Source organism: Triturus cristatus, chromosome 6 (assembly GCF_964204655.1).
Source record: "Triturus cristatus chromosome 6, aTriCri1.1, whole genome shotgun sequence".
In the NCBI taxonomy this organism is placed as follows: Eukaryota; Metazoa; Chordata; class Amphibia; order Caudata; family Salamandridae; genus Triturus; species Triturus cristatus.
In genome coordinates, this window is record NC_140589.1 from 659,730,402 (window position 1) to 659,746,278 (window position 15,877).

Here is a 15,877-nt window from a genome sequence, read left to right on the forward strand (position 1 = left end):
CATTTCTGTGGTGGAAAGTTCTGGAATCTGTGTGGATCCATAAATTTCCACCCACCCCGCGTTTCCCAAAGACTTCCGAGAAAAATGGTACCTAACTTGTGTGGGTAGGCATAGTGCCCGCGTCAGGAAACGGCGCAAAATGCAATGTGGACACATCAAAATTTCACAGTGAAAAATTACCCTTTTTTAGCAAAGTGCCTAGCTGTAGTTTTTTAACCCTAGCTCTGCCGGCACCTAGGGAAACCTAGCAAACCTATACATTTTTGAAAAATAGACACCCAGGGAATTCCAGGATGGGGTGACTTGACTGGCTCTCACCAGGTTCTGTTACCCAGATTCCCTTGCAAACCTAAAAATTGTGAAACAAAACACATTTTCCTCACATTTCTGTCGTGGAAAGTTCTGGAATCTGGGTGAATACACAAAATTCCACACACCCCGCGTTTCCCAAAGTCTTTCGAGAAAAATGGTACCTCACTTGCATGGGTGGGTTAAGGATCCGCGACAGGCAAGGGCCCAAAACTTAGCCTGGGCGAAAATTTTGCTCCGTTCGCGGAAATTGCGATAATTTGACATTTTCGCGTTCCGCGGAGAGCGCGAAAATGTCAAAAATTCCGGTTTCCGCAGCTTGTCGATAATTTGTTTCTTGCTCGTGCTGTAAAATAATACATTCTCGTGCGCGCGCGATCGCCTTACCTGAATCCCTGCGTTCGTCGACAAGTTTTCTTGATCCGGTCGCGTTCTCCATGAGATGTTGTATTGTTTTTAGCCATTTGCGCTGTCTCGCGGCAGTTCGCGCCCGCAGTGACGTCATGCGTCGTGCGATCACGTCTTTCTTCTCGCGATCATGCACCGCGAGACAACTCAAAACAAGATGGCCACGCCCGCAAGCAACCACATGGGTAAGTTGGCGACCCGCAACCATGCAGAAAATCTCGCGAACATGCCGGAAAAAAACTTCTGCATCTTCGCGATATTTCCGCTTGTTTGCGATAATTTTAAACATTTTCGCGATAATTTGCGAAAGTTAATTTCGCAAATTCCGGCCACCCCTACCCAAAACCTATTGAGGTGACATCAAAATTACCTATCACAAACCAACCTGGTTTTGCAAGCAGGGTCCCATGAGTCTTTGGCCTGGTGCTCGGCAGTCATCTAGGGAAACCTACCAAACCCACACATTTCTGGAAACTAGACACCCGTGGCAGTCCAGCAAAGTATGACTTGCATGGGTCCCCCAACATTTTCCTACCCAGAATCCCCTGCAAACCGCAAATTTTGCTGAAAAAATAACTATTTTCTCAAATTTCTGTGTGGGAATGTTCTGGAATCTGTGTGGATCCACAAATGTCCTCCTTCCCAGTGTTCCCTCAGGTCTCCCGATTACAATGGTACCTCACTCGCGTGGATGGGTCAAGGACCCGCAACAGGCAAGGGCCCAAAACTTATTGAGGCAACATCAAAATTATCTATCACAAACCAACCTGGTTTTGCAAGGGGGGTCCCATGAGTTTTTGGCCCGGGGCTCAGTGGCCATCTAAGGAAACCTACCAAACCCACACATTTCTGGAAAGTAGATACCCGTGGGAGGCTAGTGAGGTATGGCTTGCGTGGGTCCCCCAAAATTCTCCTACCCAGAATCCCCTGCATACCGCAAATTTCGCTGAAAGAATCACTTTTTTCTCAACTTTCTGTGTGGGAAAGCTCTGGAATCTGTGTGGACCCACAAATTTCCTCCCACCCAGCGTTCCCCCGGGTCTTCCGATAAATATGGTACCTCACTCGCGTGGGTGGGTCAGGGACCCACGACAGGCAAGGGCCCAAAACCTATTGAGGCAACATCAAAATTACCTGTCACAAACCAACCTAGTTTTGCAAGGGGGTTCCCATGAGTTTTTGGCCCGGGGATCGGTGGCCATCTAGGGAAACCTGCCGGGGGGGCAGAAATGGCCAAATTAATGCTCCCCAAAGGGGAGCGACCCTTGCCCAAGGGGCCACTCCCCACAAATTAATCCCTGGTGGTCTAGTGGGTCACTAAATACAAAATGACGAGATCTGCCCCCCTAGGGGGGGAACATACAGCCAAAAACATTGCGCCCAAGGGGGAGCGACCCTTGCCCAAGGGGCCACTCCCCAAAATTAATCCCTGGTGGTTTATTGGGCAACTACAAAAAAAATGGTGAGATCTGCCCCCCTAGGGGGATGCAGACAGCCAAAAATATGGCCCCCAAGGGGCCACTCCCCACAAAATATTCCCTGGTGGTCTAGTGGGCCACTAAATATATAAACATGGCTAAATCTGCCCCCCCAGGGGTAGACAGCCGAAATAAATGCCCCAAAGGGGAGCGACCCTTGCCCAAGGGGCCACTCCCCATAAATGTATCCCTGGTGGTCTAGTGGGCCACTTTAATTTAAAAATAATGGCATGATCTGTCCCCTGGGGGGCAAACACAGCCAAAACATATTGCCCCCCAATAGGGGAGCGTCCTTTGACTTAGGGGATGCTCCCCAATTCACAAAAAATCCCTGGTGGCCCAGTGGGCACCTAATCATATAAATAACTAATTTGGGGCGATCGGCCCCCACCCCAAGGGGAGAATAACAAAGGCAAAACATTGGGCCCCCAAGGGGAGTGACCCTTGCCCAAGGAGTCGCTCCCCGAAACAAAGTGTTCTTCAAAAATAAAACAGGCATTCCTGCTGCACGATCGTGCCCCAGACCCGATCATGCAGCAGGAATTATTTTTTAAAAACCCTTCCTTTCCTCCGATGCCTTTTAAACATCCCCCCAACCTCCCTGAGGTCAAACTTACCTCTTCCTCGCCAAACGCACTGGAAGCAAATAGCTTCCAGTGCATCTGGTATCCCCTAATGACGCCAGCGCACCTCGCGTGCTGACGTCATTGGATGACGTGGAGGGGCGGTGGGGAGGCAGGGGAAGCCCCCCCTGCCTTCCCTGGTGGGGGCACGTAGATCGGCGGTCCCCCTGGGTGCGTGCTAGGACGGCCAGGAGCCGTCCCACGTACATGCCACTCATGTTGTCGGACAGCTCCCGGCCATCCGACGCAAGGAAAGGGATAATTGACAAGCCCTGGGCACTAGTAGTGCCACTTTATTGTGAACTTATAAGTATAATAAATATTCCATTTGTGAAAGCCAATATTACCATGCTTAAAGGAGAGAACACTGGCCCTTTAGTGCTGGTTCGCAGTGGTAAAGGGTGCAGATTCCTAATGCCAGCAAACACAAGGTCAGAAAGGGTGGAGGAGAAGGTAAATTGTTGAGGGGCAAGACCACCCTAAGGCTGACATGTCTTTCAATTATCTTTCCCAACTCTAGTCTGTGAGGAATACACAAAGGCCCACTCTCAGTAATTCTCAGTCAGGTGGCCCAGGACTCAGGCTTCAGGCACAAAATTGTTAAGACAGGAAAATATCAACTTTTTAAAAGTGTCATTTTAGAATTGAAAAGGTTGCCAGTTCAAGATTCTCATGCACACCTACTAAGCCCTACATGATCTAGGACCTGCCTACATCAACTATCGACTGAACTTCACCAACTCTCTAGACACCTGCACTTCTCTTTATTCACCCTCACACACACCCCTTGCATTTGTTACAGCCGCAATGGCGGCCACTCTTTCCCCTACATCACTGCCAAAACCTGGAATGACCTGTCCCTCCAGCTCCGTAAAGCCTCCAAACTGGCATACTTCAGAAAGGGACTCAAGACCTAGCTAGTCGGAGGAGACACAGACCCCAGATACTTTTAGGGGTGACAAGTTTGCACTTGACAAATGTTGTTTGATTGATTGAATTGAAAATCTGAAATTACCATTCAAGCGGACAATAAATAGCATTTTGTTTGAGACTGAACATTTCTACTTATTCCCAATCAAATGTTAGCACTTATGAAACGTAATAAAGTAACTCAGTGTTATCCAATGGGAGAGGTAGGCCTCACAGTCCTCCATGTCCTACCTTTTATATAGAACACACCCTGCCCTATGGGTTGTTTATAGTCTATATTAGGGATGACTTATCTTAGGGAAATGCCACACACATTTAAAAAATATTAGTTTACCAACAAAACTAGCTGTTCTTTTACAAATTCTCTATCCAGACTATATGACTGACAAACGTTTTATCTTTGATATGATGTATGTATGGTTTGTAACAACATATATTATTTACAAAATGATTCTCAGTAAGGGGTACTTCCGATTCTATTTTTGTTCACTGTTAAATTTATTTAGAATGAAATCAATAATTTGGGCTAAAGCTTAGACCCGTTTCACAAGAATGTTGGAGGAGAAAATTATAATTTGCCAACAATTATTTGGATTACTTTTTCAGATAGCAGTCCATGGGCAGACAGGAAATGAGTGGTCATCAGATTGATAAGTATAGTCTAGAAGCACACATTAGGACATCACTTTGTGTGCTTCTTGTTGTAGGTTCTTTGGTGTTGTCCTCATGTGGACTAGATGCATTTCTCATCCTACGGGCCACTAAAGGGGACTGGTTGTGAATAGGGGGGTGGTGCCAGGTGGCTCAAATGGCAGCAGTTTCATACTTTCTATGGAGCTGCCAGCTGGAGATGGTTTAAGAACAGAGCTGGTGGCAAATAGTACTTGACCATCAAATGCAGCAGCTAAAAACCAGGCACTGCTGCAGTCAATGTTTTGAATCCATCCTGTCATCCTGCACCATGCCAGACTGTGGCCTTTGCACATTCAGGTGATGCTCCAGGATATAATTATGGGCCCTTAAAAGAGTAATATTCTGGCTCAGCTGATACCTAAGATACCTTGACACATAGTGAATCGTTGTGATTGAATGGCCTCCAAATCAATATACTTCTGTAGATGGACATACAATCAGTGTGTGTAGTATGTGGAGATATTATGTTAAACAACATTTGTTCGGAGTCACATGTTCATTCAAAAGTATAAGTGATACCAATGACATCCTGATAACTTTCCAACACTTTGGATTGGCCACTTGAGAGTAACGCAAACAGCCTTTACATGGGATGTGTCTTGATACAGGTTTGATAAATTGATCATTTCTGTAATGTTATGATGTTTGTTTTTACATATAGCTAAGACTCATATTTGTATTAGTTTATCATTAGACAAGTTTGGTTGCATGTGGCAGGGGCCTATTGTGTGCCTCGCATCTGCTGACCTAAGAGTGCATGTTGTGCTGCTACAAGGGTGAGCAACTACTAATCAGGTACCTTCCATGAAGGAGTTTTTGAGGGTATTGACCCAGTTTTTTAGCCCCGATTATTGACAAAAATATATACATTTCTCTGCTTTTGTTTGTCACTTTGTTTTTTGTGTGTTTTTTTTTGTTCACCGTGTAGTGGTATGAGTTACTTGGACTTCTCAAATAAATCGAAACCTTTTTTTGAAGCTTATGTATGTTGATTATGAACATTTCATATGCATCACACAATATTGTCTTACCCATTGACAAATGACATTTGGGTGTCCATAGCACAGGCCTGGATTACTAGTTAATTCCCTGTCATTTAAACCAACCCTTTTTGTAGGGTTAAGTCTATTAGCAAGATACACACTGCAGGTGCTGCACTGCACCTCAATTCTTAACTTGTATCTATGACTGTAATTCTGTAGTTTTTCTACAGACTCTCAAACAATCTCTGAGCAAAAGCAGGTAATGGTGTCTGTTCCACTTTCTATCTGTCTTTACGAGAGGAATGATGCGCCACATCTGATTGAGGCATCTAGTCTACCACTTTGGTCAACAGGCACAGGCTACTTTTCAGCTTTCTTGATGCACTTTTATATACAGCTCTCTGTTGCCCTTTCAGTGTTGATAGTTTGATATATGTTGTTTGCTTTTTTAAAAACAAAACAATAAGCAATCTTTGTGTTTATCAAGCCCCAACCTACTCACTGTTATGGCTGAGGGTCATGAGTGCCGCATTAGTGTGTTTCTTTGTTGACGAGATGGAGTTACATCAGTGATACCCCTTTTTCGATTTCTTTATTTTGATATCAATAGAATCATGTGTATCAGTTCAGTTGGGTAACTAAAATTGAACAAAAAAATCCAGAACACTTTGACAGGTAAAACAAAACCTTGCACTGAGTTTTGTCCCAGTGGCATGGATTCATCTGGACTTACCTTGTACTACTGGCTATTTTTAATATGGTATTCAAGTTGTTCATGAGAGTATGTATGTGCTATCTGGTTAAAATAGTAGTGGGTGCACCTTAGAATGGTAAGGGCAACTTGATCGAAGCTGCTGTTAGACAGTGTCAGAATGTGATGTTCCTTCTGTTTGAATTGGTTTCTAAAATTAGCCATGATGAGAAAATATTAAGACAAAGTAAGGAAAAGGTAAATAGTGAGTGAGTTGAGAAAGACATTTGGTAGCATATTCAAGCAAATACGATTTCATTAGTGCACAGATTACCTTTAGAAAATAGGTGTGCCAGAGGGGACGGAGGGTGAATATGTTAGTGGCCACGATGCTGACATTGCCAAAGTGCTTTCAGTGCTTCAAGTGTGGAATATGGGCACCACTCTTTCCATGACAAGAGTTTGAGGGACCTGGGAGACCTACCATCAGTTGTCAGGACCTCTTGGTGTACCTAGGATCTGAAGGAAAAGACTCTGCATTGAAAGGCGTTCCACAGCTTGCAGATGTCCTCCTGTGAGGGTCCAGTGTTGAACAAAGCATTACCTTTATAAACAATTCTAGCTAACATTTTCCTTCTCTGGTTCATGGCGATTGTTAGAGTCTGTGCTACAAGTAATTGACTTGTGCTCTTAACAACTGGGGCTTACCCCTCATTATTTCAATCAAAACCAGACTTAGCTAATTTTCTGAATGTTTAGGTTGTCTTCTTCCAGCCATCTTTATAATTTTGTACCCATGAACTCTGCTGCTACTGAGTGTTGAGCGTGAGAAATGGTTTGTGTGGTTTGAGGGTTGTGTTTTGTGATGGGACCTGCAGATGATGATGAGTTTCTTTTGAGTAGACGTGTGCTGATGGGAGCATCAATCAACTTTGACACACACCATAGCTGTCCTCTGTCAAGAATGTCCCTCTGTCCCACTCAGACGGCGAAAAACTCTAATTATGGTGGACAACTGTCTTTCCTCCCAGAGCTGACAGAGGGCTATCCACAGTGTAACCTACAGCGTATGACTGAAGGCCAGCTAACAGTCCTTCCTCCATCTAGACAGATGGCATTTCATCAGCCCTTCCAGATATATCAGTTCTTCCATAGCAAAGGAACGACGGTTTGTCTGCCAAACTCTAGATCTGGCCCTAGGGTTGCAAAAATATGTAGTTCTATTTAAAGTCCACATTTACAAATATGTTTAAGGTTTGCAGATTACATTGAATTCGGCGAAAAAGGAAAATGTCAACTAATGAATATCCTGCTATGAGGTTAGGCTGCAGCACAGCTACTTAGGAGGAAATCTGAGCCACTCAATGAGAGTTGCCTCAATGCTCTTACCAGTAATATTTAATTCCTGTCTTTGAATTTTTAGGATTACCGTTATCTGCACGATAGAGAAAACTCAAAATGTACATTCCTTCTTTGGAAGAGATTAATTGGCACTTGTTCCATGCATCTGCAATCAGCTTGAAGCAATCATAGGTTCCACTAAGACCACTCTGAATGGAGTAGTGCATGGCGAGAGGCAATTGTTTTCTAATTAAACATTGATGATATGTCAATATGGTCAAGAGTAGTGTGGTAAATTGTTAGTTAAGTCTTCATTGAATTTTTTGAAATATAGTCAAGTATGTTCTATTTTATAAGTATTATGTGATATAACAAGATGCATATTTTGCATTATGTACAGCAATTACTTGTATATTGTATTTCATATGTTTTCTGAAACTCAGATTATTGTGATACATTTTGCTTTGGTTTCTCTGTAATGCTGGAGGCTAATAATATAGTAGTCAACAAGTAATCAAGCAATACACTTGAATTTAAACATATTCACATTATTACACACTGAAATGCACAAGAAACCCACGATTATAAAAGATGCACTGGACAGTCGCGGCCGCCACAATAAAGAGGTGGTGGGGTGGGTGGGTGGAAGGGGCATGGGAGAGCATAGGAGGGAGAACGTGAAGGGGGTTATAATAACAAATGTATTTAAAAGAAAAACTTACCTGGAGCTGCCTACCGCCTCCCGCATCATTGCATAGTCCTTCCTGGTTCCAGCAAGCCCTAAGGCCACGTCACGGACTCCCTCTAATCCCCGTGCTGCTCTCAAGTGAGAGTAGCACAGGGATTGGTCTGAGCAGGCAGGAAAGATGCCCTGCTCAGACCAGGGAGTCTGTGGGGTTTCTCCAGCCCTGCTGCTCAATGAAGCCGGGCGGGGGAAATCTAAGTCCGCATTTGTTGTTTGGTTGGCCTGAGATGGCCAGCCTAAACACATATGCGCACTTAAGGTCTGCCCCTCCCATTGCAAGCTGGCTCATAGCTGAAAAAATAAAAATAAAACAATGATATTTTATTTTTCATTTACTGACTCTGAGCTAGGCAATGGGGCGATGCTACTCTGCCATTGCGGAGTAGCCGCCACTGGTTCTGGAGAACGATGGCCATTTTTCTTGAATCCTTGAAAAGAAAAAAATAATGTTAACATTTACGAGCAGCAAATTATAAATTTCTTCACTCTATGCTTTATAAATCAGGGCCTGTGTGAATAAAACCCTGCCTGACTGCTGTATTCAGGGTTTTGGCCCAGCTGAAAAAAAACAAATGAATTGGTTAAGACACCCCAGAGATACAAGCATGCGAGCCATTTTTGAAATGTTAATGTTTGCTTCATTGAACTGATTGTTGCAACGTATTAGTTGTGAGCCAAACTTCTCATCCTCACTGGAAATGAAACAGTCTTTTCTAATTATAAATTTGCAATATACATTCTGTAAAGTTCCTTTTAATATGTAACATGTCCCAATCTTGATTTAGCTTTCTTTTGACATATATTGGAGCAAATAAACCCCTAGTTTGCCATATTGAGCTATCACGTCAACTGCATAAAAGCAATTATATTACCTACATTGAGGCTTACCTAATCCAAACACTATATGTATGGATTTCACCTATTGTAAAGAAACATCTTGTAACACACCATCTCATATGCCAGTATGAGATCTTAAGTTTCTTATTTGTTAATTAGGAGCTATTGCATCATCACTTTAATTCAGAAGGAACGTATTTTATACAGATATTTTGATATGCAAGTGGATGTTAAAATTACATTAGCAAGGATGTGAATCACCTTTACAAAGCAAGCTAAGTCATGTGTAGCTTCAAAATCTTTTTTGGATGCAATGAATAATTAGGACCAGATTGTAATCACATAATACCAGAGATCTACAGGCAAACTCATCAGAGGTGTCACCGTCTCCTGCATGAGATGTGTCTACTGCACCTGTTTAGTGAATCCATGTAGGCATTGGGAACCTTTGTAGTCATATAGCAGAACTTGATACATGTTGGCAAAGACTATATTCCATGTAGTGCCAACACCGAATTGTAATGTACGGGGCCTGGAACCCATGTAATCGCACAACAACCTATTTGTAATGTAGTGACTTATATTTATATAATTCTGCTCTGGAACAGAACAATGCCTGGAACCATGGAACATCAATATGTAGGGACTGAGTCCCCAAACCACCTCAGTGTCTATGGGTCCGGGTCCGACTAGCTATAGTGCCTCAATTACCCTCCTAACTTTACCAGAGAAACAAGTGAATTGGCACCCCCAGAACACAACACTCTCGACCCTATCAGGGATCATGGTAACAGGACACATCTTTTGGCTCTTTCACACTAACTTGTCCACTATAAGATAACCAAGAGACATGAGGAATGTTTAGAATATTTATTTAAACTACTGTGCTCTGAAATGCAGTGTATGTGCCACAATTAAATAACAAATGCATTATAAAAATACTGTCAGCATGTCATTTTATAGGACAGAGTGACCTAACCACCCCTTGCTACTAAAGCTAAATGATTATATAAAACATCTGTGGGATAACCGGCAGACCCCGTACCTTAGCATACACAGATGGACACTCTACATCTCAGCTGATGCAGTGCTCTTTACTCAGAACTCTCATTCCATGTGTATGTTTTTAGCTCATGTACTCATCTATATGATATGACATGTGTGTGCATACACAACAGCTGCATTATTGTGTTATGTCTAGTTGCTAGTGCCTGATCTTGTCAGTGGTGCTCAAACAAAATCCCAGGAAAAGAACAGAACTCGAAAATATATGCAGATTCCATATGATAGTACAGTGTCGCAAAGACAAGCGTGTTTATACAGTAACGTGTGCAAAGGAAAATTAGGTCTACAACATGTGCAGTTAGGCTAGCATAGGGAAAACTACAATGGGCCATGCAAGAACCACATGCCAAATAAAAATACAGATAGTAACTTGTAACTTGTTCCAACCAAGAAAAAGGGCTTGCAGAACTTAATGACTCAGAGCTCTAATAAAGCTGTGGCATTCCTCTCTAGTGTGTTGGATTACTTTACTGCCTGGGGACAAGATACCATAGAAATCAACTGGATGGCTGACTTTGGAGAAATGTAGGTGAACCAGACATGATGTAGGGAGGAAGAGAGTGGTAGACTAACAGTGGAGGCGAAAAAGATGAGGAGAAGCAAGAAGGTAGAAGGATGAGTTTCAGCAAAATACTTTGGCTTCTCAGAGTACCCAACTTGCAGCATTTACTCATGCACATGCAAATTAGGAGTGACACGCAGAAAATGGAAATATGATGCAAATCTATAATAGCCCATGTAATTTGCTGTTGTCCACAGAATAATGTATCCACATTCTAGAAACACCATTGTCATCACTCTTATTAAATATCGCCCAATAACCTCCCCACTTTAACCATTGGGATTGAGTGCAAGTTAAAAGCCTGATTTCATCAAGTGCAAAATCGCACCAAGTAAAACCACCAAGAGGGAATGCACAAATGTCAATTTGTGAGGAAACAGTAATGTTTGTATTGGTGGGAAACAGCCTGTGGAAGCATACTATGTTGCATGATGATCATCATTTATTTCCAACAGAGCTGGGCATATTAAAACAATACAATAAAAACATGTTTTTAAAGTAAAACCATCAAGGTTTCCTGGTAGAGTCCATGAGCAGGGCCTCTGGACAGCCCCTTCTTGACCCTCTCCACTAGCACCAGGGCAGCATGCAGTGCTCCCCAAGAAGCCTTAGAGCCAGATTTATAAAACAAGGCACACAACGCAGCACAGCCCTCAAATAGGCTGCACTGCATTGAGTGACAGGGAGGAAGCAGGATAGCACCATATCTACAGAGATATGGATCTCTCCATCCCTTTCCCTGCACCGGCGCTGATTTCATCTGCCTTTGGCCAAGGACACACCATAGCGCCATAGTGCTATGGTGCATGCCTGAGACTAGCATAGGTTTTGTACAGGAAAGGTATCTTTCATGTACAAAATAATATGCCTGGACAAGTTTAAACACTTTTCCAACTTTGTAAGTGTTCTGCAGAGTGCAGCATGCATGCAAAGTTGGAAAACAAAGGAGAAATCAAAACATATCTCTTGTTAACGCCTACTTTGAAGTGGCGTTAACATTTGGCAGTAAACTCTGTCTACCATTGTTTGGAGATAATGGTTTGTGTCAAAAGGCATAAGTGGGAACATGGAAATGCCCATGTACCTCCCAAGTAACATCCCCTTGGTGCTGAGTAAGGCAAAACAGTGCTTTGCGCTGCTTTTTGTTACTTACAGAGTACTTTCTGGGGCAAAACAAGTTTTGCACTGGAAAGTAAATTAGGAGAAAAACATCTTGTGCATGTTAGCATCAATTTTTGTGACGCTAATCCAATGCAAAACATTCGGAAATCTAACCCCTGTTGACTGCTCTGCCTGTGACACAGAACCCATAGCCTCCTCATGGTGACTGCTGTTGACCCCATCTCACACTAATAAACTGCTCAGAGCATGCGAGAAATTCGAGCGGGATACGGCAATTTCAAACTCAGTAACTCTGAATCTGCATGGTTATTTCCCATTCTAGAGGCTAAAAGTCTTAATGATTGTTTTTTCACAGGAAGATACCAGCCAGAATCAATAAATTCTGGTCTCTGTATCTCCTCAATACTTTAATGGCCAACAAGCAAACTGGCCCCTAGAAGTGCACTTACTCCTTACCTAGGCAAGAGTTTTGTACCTGATTGTCCAAGGAACAATACCTGTTTTTCAAATACCCACACATTAACAATTTCCTGTGTCTGCACCTATTTTCTCAGGGCGGCCAACAAGAAAGATAGTTAAATATGTAATTTATTCCATTGTAACGGAATGCAGCATCTGTAAATAAACTTTGCGAACTTAGAATTCTACTAAACTTGACTATATAAATTAGGATTGAGATTTTGCATTTTGGAAACTATTTTTGAGCACCTCAGTTCAAAATATGTTAATTATGCATGTAAATGATGTCCGCAGCTCTCAAAATTCTATAACTTTTTTGACGTGGTCATTGCTAGAATGAGTGTCCAGGCCATGCTCGGAAGCTCTAGCAGAGTAATGGAACGATGAAGGCTTTTCTTAACCATTTAGTGGCATGGTGCGCCCTTCTAGGCTGTGCCTTACCATTAATATATATGAAAAGAAATGTAGATTGTTAGCATGGAGAAGTGAAATATGTAATATTTTGTTTAAAAAGTGTTTTCTTTGGCTAGTAAAGCTGTTGCCACTTTGTATCTACAGTTTGTAAATTCACAAAGCTGGACAAACTCAAAATCTCATTTACAAGTCACTTTCCGACCCCTTCACATTACAATGCGGAACTAGACAGGCTGCCCTTTATCCCCCTCACTATTCCTACTGGCCTTGGAGCCCCTTATCAGAAACATCAACACTAACAATGAAGTTAAGGGGATCAGAATTAACGATGTGGAAGTTAAACTAGCTGCCTATGCGGATGACATCCTCATCGTGACAGAGCAACCTAGGACCTTCATTGTGGGTCTGATAGACTTTATAGACACATATTCAACCCATTCAGGATACAAACTCAACAGGGACAAATCAGAATGTAAACCCCTCAACATCGATACCACCAGAGACATCCTAGGGAGCTCGGGCCTGACATGGCAAACAGGCTTCATCAAATACCTAGGGATCCAATTCGGAAAGGACCTTAGGTTCACACTAGAACAAAATGAGAAGCTAATGTTAGGGAAAACAAAGACTCTCTTGGAGTCCTGGTCCCCCAAGTTCATAAGCTGGTGGGGCAGAATAGAAACGATCAAGATGATGATCACCCCAATGATTAATTACCTACTGAGCATGCTACCACTTCCACTCAATTACGACTTTCACCGCGAAATGGATAACCAGATTAATACATTCCTATGGCGAGGGAAAAAAGCGCGTTTAAGTATTAAAAATCTTAGGCTAGACAAAAATCTGGGAAGACTAAACCTAGCAGACTACAGAGCCTTTCAAACCGCTTTCCTAGCCAGGCAGGGAGCTTACTGGTTGGCAACCCCCCAAGGGTACACACCAGTATGGCTAACAATCGAGTGAGCCATCATAGAAAACCTAAACCCACTGATACTACTAACAGCTAATAAACACATGCACGCCTCCAGCCCAATATTCAAAAACACAAAAATTGCCCTACTCAAAATAGACAAGAAAATGGAGGTCAGTGTAAGGAACTAGAAATGGGAGTCCCTGTGGCCCAACAGCAAGATTAAATACAGGGGGAAGTGCCTATCCATGAGCGCATGGAAAATGAAAGGCATCTCCTACCCAGCAGAACTGGAGGAGGAAGGCAATCCCGTCACTTTTGATACGCTAAAAGGCAGACATGGGCTACCAGACATTGAGTTCTACAATTTCCTAAAAATCAGAACAGCGCTCACAAAAGCCAAACTAACACATCACACTCCATCAGTTATCCAATAGGCCATCAGGTGTCACACCTGTATAAACTCCTACGACCAAGGACCACAAAAATCAATGATAAACCATCGAACTACTGGGCAAAACAACACAACACCCCACTAAGCGAACAGGACCTGGCTCAACTCTGGGCCTTCCCCTCATGGAACAAAATCTCCCCAGTACTATCACAAACTAAATTTTGGCTACTTCATAAGACATACTGGACCCCGGCACGACTAGCCGCGCTAGGCCTCAGGGAAAACTACAATTGCTGGAACTGCGATAAAGGGGACCTAGCCCACCTCATCTTCTACTGCCCCAAAGTTAAAATCTTCTGGGAAAAAATCTTAGTTTTCATAAAAAAAGCGATGGGGTGCACACTGAAACCAGAGTTCTCTACCCTTACCACCACATTCATGACCACAGCACTTGAGTCACAACACGACAGGGACCTGCTAGACCTCCTTTTGACCTCAGCAGTGAAAATGGTCTTGTCCAACTGGAAGGATACAGCAAAGACATCTTTCAAGGGCAGGTTCAATTGGGTGACACACCTCAGGGGCGCTGACATCATCACACTGCAAAACTCACCCTGGAGGCCAGCTACTAGGGGGATTTGGAAACTGTTGGATGAGTATCTGGACCCCTACGAACCCCCGTGAGATCACTTAGGGGGGGACGACTGCCCACAAAACAAAAAGATACAAGCCCAGAATAGACCGCTACGAAAGTAGTCTTCTTGTAGCTATCTTCTCTCTCCCTTCTCTACTCTTTCCTTTTCGTTCAGCTGTCCTTAATCTTCTAACAAGACATTGGAATGGGGTACAGTCGAACATGTATATCACCTACCTGTAAACGTGACAACATCAGCCAAAGCATGACTAGTACCCTGTAACAGTAAAGTGAATGTACCTGTATGAAAAATTCAATAAAATACTTTGAAATTAAAAAAAAAAAGTTCTGGGCGCTGGTGGAACGTCACTTTTAATGACGCTCCTTTGGAGCACACTGCAGAGCCCATCTATGAGGCCATGTAAGGCCACCCTGTAAGGCCTCATAGATATGGTGTGAGGCAACGCAGCACAAGTCGCTGTATTGCCTGTGCTGCGTTGCCTCACACTGTGGATGGGAGGTGTGCCTTGGGGAGTTATGGTGGGTGTTCTCACGTAACACTCATGGCAATTGACACGTTCCCAAATTGACAACATGCAGTAAATCTTGGAATGCGTTAAAAGCCTATGCCTCTCCAAGGGTGGAGTAACAGTTGTTTTTGTGAAGGAAGGTGTCCCTTCCTGCACAAAAACAACCTGATTTCAATGCAGGCACCCATGCACCCTGGTGCAAGGAAGCCTGCATTGGTGCTAGGATGCCATTTGTGTGCCAGCGCAGTTAAAGAGGACAGGAATGCGCTGTATCTCCCAGATAAGTACATTCCTGCCTTTTTCCTTTTGATATAGGGCAGTGCAGCAGGAAGGCTTGTCACGCTGGCCAACGCCAAAAATAAGTAAATGAGGCCCTGTGTTCAGCTAATTAAGACAGAATTTGTACTTCATAACGCGTTCAAGTTTTCAAATTGTCATTTGCCTACTTTCTGTGCACTGTTTAATTACAATTTAATACAGTGTGAAACATCTGGGAAATGACCTCTATTTTAATGCACTTCCTGGGAAAACAAGGGAATTAAGAGTCCTGATGCTGGCATTGTACTTTATTACTCATGAATATTTCTTATGCACCAGTGAACCCCTGTTAATGAATTTAATTCAAGCTTCCAAGATGCCACTGAATCCCTCCTTGACATTGGTTTCAGCTGAGAATTCACACTACTGTATGAAGTGACTGGAAACGAGCGATTCCATTCACAATTTGCAAATTTCTCTATCGAAAA